At 48.9% G+C, this 6,612-nt stretch overlaps 1 long non-coding RNA gene across 3 annotated transcripts; it reads left to right on the top strand.

Annotated features, from left to right (window-relative positions):
* Positions 1 to 169: 169 nt before the first annotated feature.
* LOC128124559 (uncharacterized) lies at positions 170 to 6,151 on the top strand. Of its 3 annotated transcripts, none has more exons than XR_008222901.1 (3): positions 170 to 1,526; positions 2,874 to 4,511; positions 5,626 to 6,151. It is a non-coding gene; the product is annotated as an uncharacterized LOC128124559 (long non-coding RNA). The 3 variants fall into 3 exon arrangements; XR_008222900.1 differs by having other exon boundaries at positions 170 to 1,597; XR_008222899.1 differs by lacking the exon at positions 170 to 1,526 and having other exon boundaries at positions 1,604 to 4,511.
* Positions 6,152 to 6,612: the final 461 nt, after the last annotated feature.

The raw sequence follows: 6,612 nt of genomic DNA, 5'->3' as shown, positions 1-6,612 counted from the left end.
GCCTACACAGGACCACTTTTATCCTGTCCCTTCGGCTCTGCAGGAGGCTCTTTGGACTAGAAACCACAAGCCTGACCCTGTGTGTGGCTATTGCTTACTGAGAAGGACATGGGGCTTGTTCTGTACATCCTTCGTCACCCTACCTGGGAGTGCCCTGGCACTGGTGGGTTTCAGCTTGCCTACCCACAAGAACAGGGTGGTCACTACCTGCGGGGACCTTCCGGTCTGGCATTTTAGATGGTTCTGATAAAAATGGCACTTACCCTGGCCTCGGATGATTCTCCGTGGTATATGCTCGCCTAGCATGCCAGCAAGGCCCTGGGTTCCAGCCCCCAACACCGGGGATGGGGGTGGGGGGTGTAGAAGGAAGGAAGATCTCTGCTGAGTCTTGAAATCTTGAATCTAGCGCCTCAGAAGCTCCAGGGAGCCCTCCTCTCTTCCTCGCTCCGTCTCATCACTTAAGAACACATTCATTCTTCCTTTCCTCGGCAGTGGGCTTGGGACTCCCAGTGGGGTGGGCTTTGACCTTGTTTTTGCCAAATACCCGCTAACTCCCCTGAGACACCATTTGTCTGTGTCCTAGCAGGGCCAAACATCCTTGACCTTCAACGGCTCCTAAACCCAGTGGCCTGCTTGTGAGAACTCTCCCCTCCTCGTATCCTTGCCTGCCTCCTGTCCCATCACCTCAACCTCCGGGGTCTGTCTCCCACCTCCTTCCAGGCTCCTCCTCTGTCCTGTGACCCTCAGTCAAGGTTCCTGGGTGCTAGCCTAGGTTCCCATCTTCCTTTGGAATCCTTTGACTTCATCTACGCATGTGTATGCAGGTGTGCTCACGTGTACGTGTGCACACATGCAGGTCAGAGGTCAGTGGTGGGTGGCTCCTGACTCTCCGCCTTACTTTTAGCTTTTGAGATAAGATCATGCACTGATCCCGCAGCTTACCATTTTAGCTATAATGATTAACCAAGAGCCCCTGGAGCCCCCGTGCTTCTGTGCCCCCGGGTTACAGATGTGTGCTGCTGTTGCACAGCTTTTACGTGGATGCTGGGCATCTGAACTCAGGGACACATCACCTGCCGAGTCCAGGGTCTCATCTTGCTCTACCACACCTTTCAGTACCTTCGTGTCTGTAGCATCCACCTGTCCCTGTGAACTAACTAGATCCTTCTCAGAGGAAGGCCCTACTGTAGCCTGAGGCCAGGAGCACAGAGTCACGAGTCGGAGGTGTCGGGCTCACCTGTAAAGAGCAAGGCAGCACTGTGGTGAGGGGACCCCACAGGGTCAGCCTTGGCTGCTAGAAGTGCTTCTTCCCGTTCTCCATCAAAGTTGACATCTCTGTCCACCCAGCTACTCCATGGAGGCAGACTCCGTCCCTGGCTCCCCACCACCGCGCTGCTGCCATGGGTATCCGTCATGTCCCACGTGCTACACAGAAACTCATCAACCTCCTAACCACTCCTGCTATCCCAAGTGTACAGATCAGCAAACCCGCTCCAAAGGATTAAGCAGTGTGTCCGGTGTTACAGGTGGAGCTCTCTCTGGCAGCTTCTCCCTCCCTCCTAATGCTGGAGATGGGAGTTGGCTTGTCACATGCCGGGTAAATGCTCTACACTCAGCCCTGGTTGGCCACATCCTGAACTTCCTCCCATCCTCACGACCTCAGCTCAGTCTGGGCTCTCAGCAACTTCCTCCCACCTGGACCACCAGGGACGCTTCCTCAACGACCCTCCCTCTTGAAGGCCCTTTCCTTTATATCCCTCTTCCTCCCTGGGTTCTGGGATGATTGTCTCCAAGCTGTCTGGGTATGCTAATGATTGTACCCCCGCCTCCCACACTAGCACTCAGGAGGCAGAGACAGGAAGATGCCAGATTGAAAGCCAGCCTGGATATATAGTGGGACTTTGATTCAAAAAGACAAATGGGCTGTCGAGACAGTTCAGCAGTTAAGAGCGCTGGGTGTTCCTACACAGGACAAGCTTCGGATCTCAGCAACCCCATGGCACTGACAACTGCCTGTATCGCCTGTCCCAGTGGATACAATGCCCTCTTCTGGCCTCCACGGGTACTGCGCCCAGGTGGTGCATTTACACACACACACACACAGACAAAACACTCACACTTAAATACAAATCTTTAAGAGCTGGAAAGATGGATCAACAGTTAAAAGCAGTTGCTGCTCTTGCTGAGGACCCAGGTTCAGTTCCCAGTACCCATGTGGCACTCACAACCATCTGTGACTCTAGTCCCAGAAGGGTTGATGCCCTCTTCTGGCCTCCTCAGGCACCAAGTACACATGTGGTACATGTACATACATGCAAACAAAATATGCATAGATAAAAAATAAAAATAAGTCTCTAAAACAAACCATTTGGTTACATTAACATTACCTCCTTTTCCCATCACCTCCCTTCCTGCCAAGAAATCAGAGCCTCCACACATCTTTGAGCCTCTTGCTGTGTGTGGCATAGTACTGAGTCCTTTCTCTGACAGTCACACTTTCATCCTATGTCTTTTTGTTTGTTTGTTTTTTTCAGGACAGGGTCCCTCTGTGTAGCTTTGGAGCCTGTCCTGGAACTCACTTTGTAGACCAGGCTAACCTCAAACTCACAGAGATCCTCCTGCCTCTGCCTCCTGAGTGCTGGGATTAAAGGCATGTGTTACCACCGCCCGGCTCACCCTATGTCTTAGTTAGGGTTGTATTGCTGTGAAGAGACACTGTGACCATAGCAATTCTTATAAAGGAAAATATTTAATTGGGGCTGGCTTACAGTTCAGAGGTTTAGTTCATTAGCATCATGGTGGGAAGCATGGACAGCATGCAGGCAGACATGGTGCTGGAGAAGGAGCTAAGAGTCCTGTATCTTGATCAACAGGCAGCAGACGGCCTCACCAGTGACACACTTCCTCCAACAACGTCACACCTACTCTAACGAGGCCACACCTCCAAACAGTGCCACACCCTTTGGACCAAGTATTCAACACATGCGGCTCTGGGGGCCATTCCTGTTCAAACCACCACATCCTGTGAGGCCAGATTCCAGCCTGCCACCAGCACAGCACAGGCCTAACTGCTGTCTACATTTCCCAGGAACTGACACAGGTCAAGTACAAAGTAGATGCTGACCGGAAATCTGAATAAGAGGCATGCTGACTCACATCTTGGCCAGGCAGAAAGGCAAAGAAAATAAGCCCAACGAAGTTGGTAGATTTTGTCTATTGTGCTCATTGCTAATTTCCCTGTGGTTTTGTGGGTCCTTGAACATAGTGAGTACACAGTGTTTGTTAAGGCGATGAATGAGTGAATAGAGTGAATGGACACTGGCACACACGAGATATGAGGACACTTCTGTCATTGTACAAGAATTTATTTATTTAACCTGGAACCTTGGGTGTGATGAACGAGTACTTCAGCATTGGGCTACATTTGAAGTCCTTACTTTTAAAGATTATTATTATTATTATTATTATTATTTGAGTCGGGCTCTCATTATGTAGCCTTGGCTGGCCTGGAACTTGTTATGTAAACCAGGCTAGCCTCAATCTTACAAATATCCACTTGCCCAAAAGCATATGCCATCATACCTGGCCAAGATTTATTATTTTTTTTAAATTTTTTTTCTTGAAATTATTATTTTAATATGTGTGTATATCTATCTGTTCATGCACGTGAGTGCAGTTGCCTATGGAGACCAGAGGTATTGAATCCTCTAGAGCTGCAGTTACAGGCAGTTGTGAGCTGCCCGACGTGGGTGCTGGGAACCAAACTCAGAGCCTCTGCAAGAGTAGCATGCTCTCTTAACTGCTAACCTGTCTCTCTAGTCCCCCTTTTTAAATTTTTTAAATAATACCTATTTTACATATGTTTCAGTCACATGTATGAATGTGCACCATGTGTGTGCCTGGTGCCCACGGAGGTCAGCAGACAGCATCAGACCCCTTGGAACTGGAGTTACATACAGATGGTTGTAGCCACCATATGGATACTGGAAACTGAACCTGGGTCCTCTGCAAGAGCAGCCAGTGCTCTTACCTGCTGAGCCAGCTCTCCAGCCTCTCCTTTTAATTTTTTATTTGGAGCTAGAGAACTGCTCATTTGCTGAGGTGGACTCTGAACTTTCTATCCTTCTCCTGTAGCCTCCCAAGTAGCTGTATTTAAAGGTGTGTGCCAGAGCCAGCAAGGTGGCTCAGGGAGAGACAGTCGCTGCCATCTCAGATCCCCCTGGAACCCATGGTGGAGGGACAGAGTCCACTATTGCAGGTGGTCCTCTGGCCTCCACTCGCCCTAGGGTACACGCACACTCATCCATCCGACAACGAATCCCTTAGAGGTGTCGGCCACCACGCTCGGCTTGTTCGTTGACCTTCTGCTGCTTTTTGTGTTATTTGCTTGTGGTGCTCAGGATTGATCCATGCCCCTGAATAGGCGAGGCAAACACTGTATCATCTCGCCAGATCTTTATGACTTCCATTCAACACCTCCAGGATCTTGAAATCTACCGAATAACTATGAGGTGAGTCTGCATCGTGCATCAATTTCTTTCTCAGTCTCTACCTGAGTGACCGTACCAGACAGCCCCTGCTCAGAACTGTCCCTGTCCCCCATCGCTCACATGCTGCCATTTCTTAAACACCCTGACTCCTGTCTTAAGCCATTCATTCCCACACGCCTTTCCTCAAGCCCCTGCCTCCTGGAGGTCCCTTCTCTATCATAGCCTTCACAGCTTAGCTTCTCCAGTTTTTCTTAACTCCTATGGAGTTCGAGGGAAAGCCTATTAGATTGTCTAGCCTCTTTCCTAGAAATTCTGATTCCATAGATGTGGCCTGGGACTAAGGAACCCGAGTTCTTAGCAGTTACCTCTGAGGACTTCTTTGCAATTGAGTTTGAGAATTGTTGGATATTAGGTTAGCCAGGTTATGTTTCAAAAACAAAACAAACAAAGAGCCCTCCAACCTTGAGTGATTTAAGACTATAGAGATGTAGGTTGGGTGTGGTGGAGCATGCCTTTAATTCCAGCACTCTGAGTTTGAAGCTAGCCTGGCCTCCAGAGTTCCAAGGACAGTCAAGGCCACACAGGGAAATCCACCTTGGAGACAAACAGACTGTGAGATTTGGTTACTTTCTAGAGATTCTCCTCTCTCTCTCTCTCTCTCTCTCTCTCTCTCTCTCTCTCTCTCTCTCTCTCTCTCTCTCTTTTCTCTTTTTCTGTGGGGGTGGGTTTCGAGACAGGGTTTCTCTGTGTAGCCCTGGCTGTCCTGGAACTCTCTTTGTGGACCACGCTGGCCTCTGTCTCCCCAGTGCTGGCATTAAAGGCGTGCGCCACCGCCACCTGGCTGAGATTGTGTTCTTAAAGAAGCTTCAGTGGTCGCCGGGCGGTGGTGGCGCACGCCTTTAATCCCAGCACTCGGGAGGCAGAGCCAGGCGGATCTCTGTGAGTTCGAGGCCAGCCTGGGCTACCAAGTGAGTTCCAGGACAGGCGCAAAGCTACACAGAGAAACCCTGTCTCGAAAAAAAAACCAAAAAAAAAAAAAAAAAAAAAAAAAAGAAGCTTCAGTGGTTCAGGTGGAGCACATATGCACAGCTGATCGACCTGTGAACTTTCAGTTAAATCTCTGTCCCATCCACAGCACAGCACCTGCCTCAGCTTGCCTGTCTGGGCACATGTGAACAGCCGTGGGGCCAGAGCATCCATCTGCTAGTGTCTAAGGAAGCTCTGCTCCGTGCTCATCATGCTTCCGCGGTGAGTGAAGTGGACATCAGGTCTGCCTTGTGGAGTGAGCGCCTGCCTTTTCTGAACCCCAGTGTCTAAGGCTCTAAAACAACTCTGACACCTTCTGGTTTGGGCACAGAGACAGGACTCACTGAGAAAATTATCATGAAAGTCACTTGCAACAGGGGATCTCAGTTCAAGCAGCCATGAAAGAGCCTGGGACTCTGGTGTGTCCCCTTCCTGTTCCTCCATCATTTCAGCCTGTTTCCAGGTTTATCCCATCAGACCTTGGAATTTGGTTTTATGTCCCTCTCCTCATCACATTTATTGCCTCATCAAACTGTTATGAACCTGAATGTGACTATAATATTATTAGTAATAGTGATGATCTTTCTATGCCAACATAAACATTAATAAAGAATATTTACTAATTAAAATAGTAACGATGCTGGTGACATATCATTCTTACATAGTGCTCATCAGGTACTGAGCTTTGTTTGTTTGTTTTTTTATTTTTTTTATTTATTTTTTTTTTTTGGTTTTTCGAGACAGGGTTTCACTGTGTTGCTTTGTGCCTTTCCTGGAACTCACTTGGTAGCCCAGGCAGGCCTCGAACTCACAGAGATCTGCCTGGCTCTGCCTCCCGAGTGCTGGGATTAAAGGCGTGCGCCACCACCGCCCGGCTGTTTTTTTTTTTTAATTGTAGGTTTTTTAAAATTTACTTATTTTTATTTTATGTGCATTAGTGTTTTGTCAGGTTCCCTGGAACTGGAATTACAGACAGTTATGAGCTGCCATGGGTTGCTGGGAATTGAACCCGGGTCCTCTGGAAGAGCAGCTAATGCTCCTAACCACTGAGCCATCTTTCCAGCCCCCAAGCTCTGTTTTAAATATGTTGTAGGCA

This window comes from Peromyscus californicus, unplaced genomic scaffold (genome assembly GCF_007827085.1).
Source record: "Peromyscus californicus insignis strain IS unplaced genomic scaffold, ASM782708v3 Scaffold_4__1_contigs__length_199733344, whole genome shotgun sequence".
NCBI lineage: Eukaryota > Metazoa > Chordata > Mammalia > Rodentia > Cricetidae > Peromyscus > Peromyscus californicus.
The sequence above is the reverse complement of the archived record's forward strand: the minus strand, read 5'-3'. Positions and strand labels throughout refer to the sequence as shown.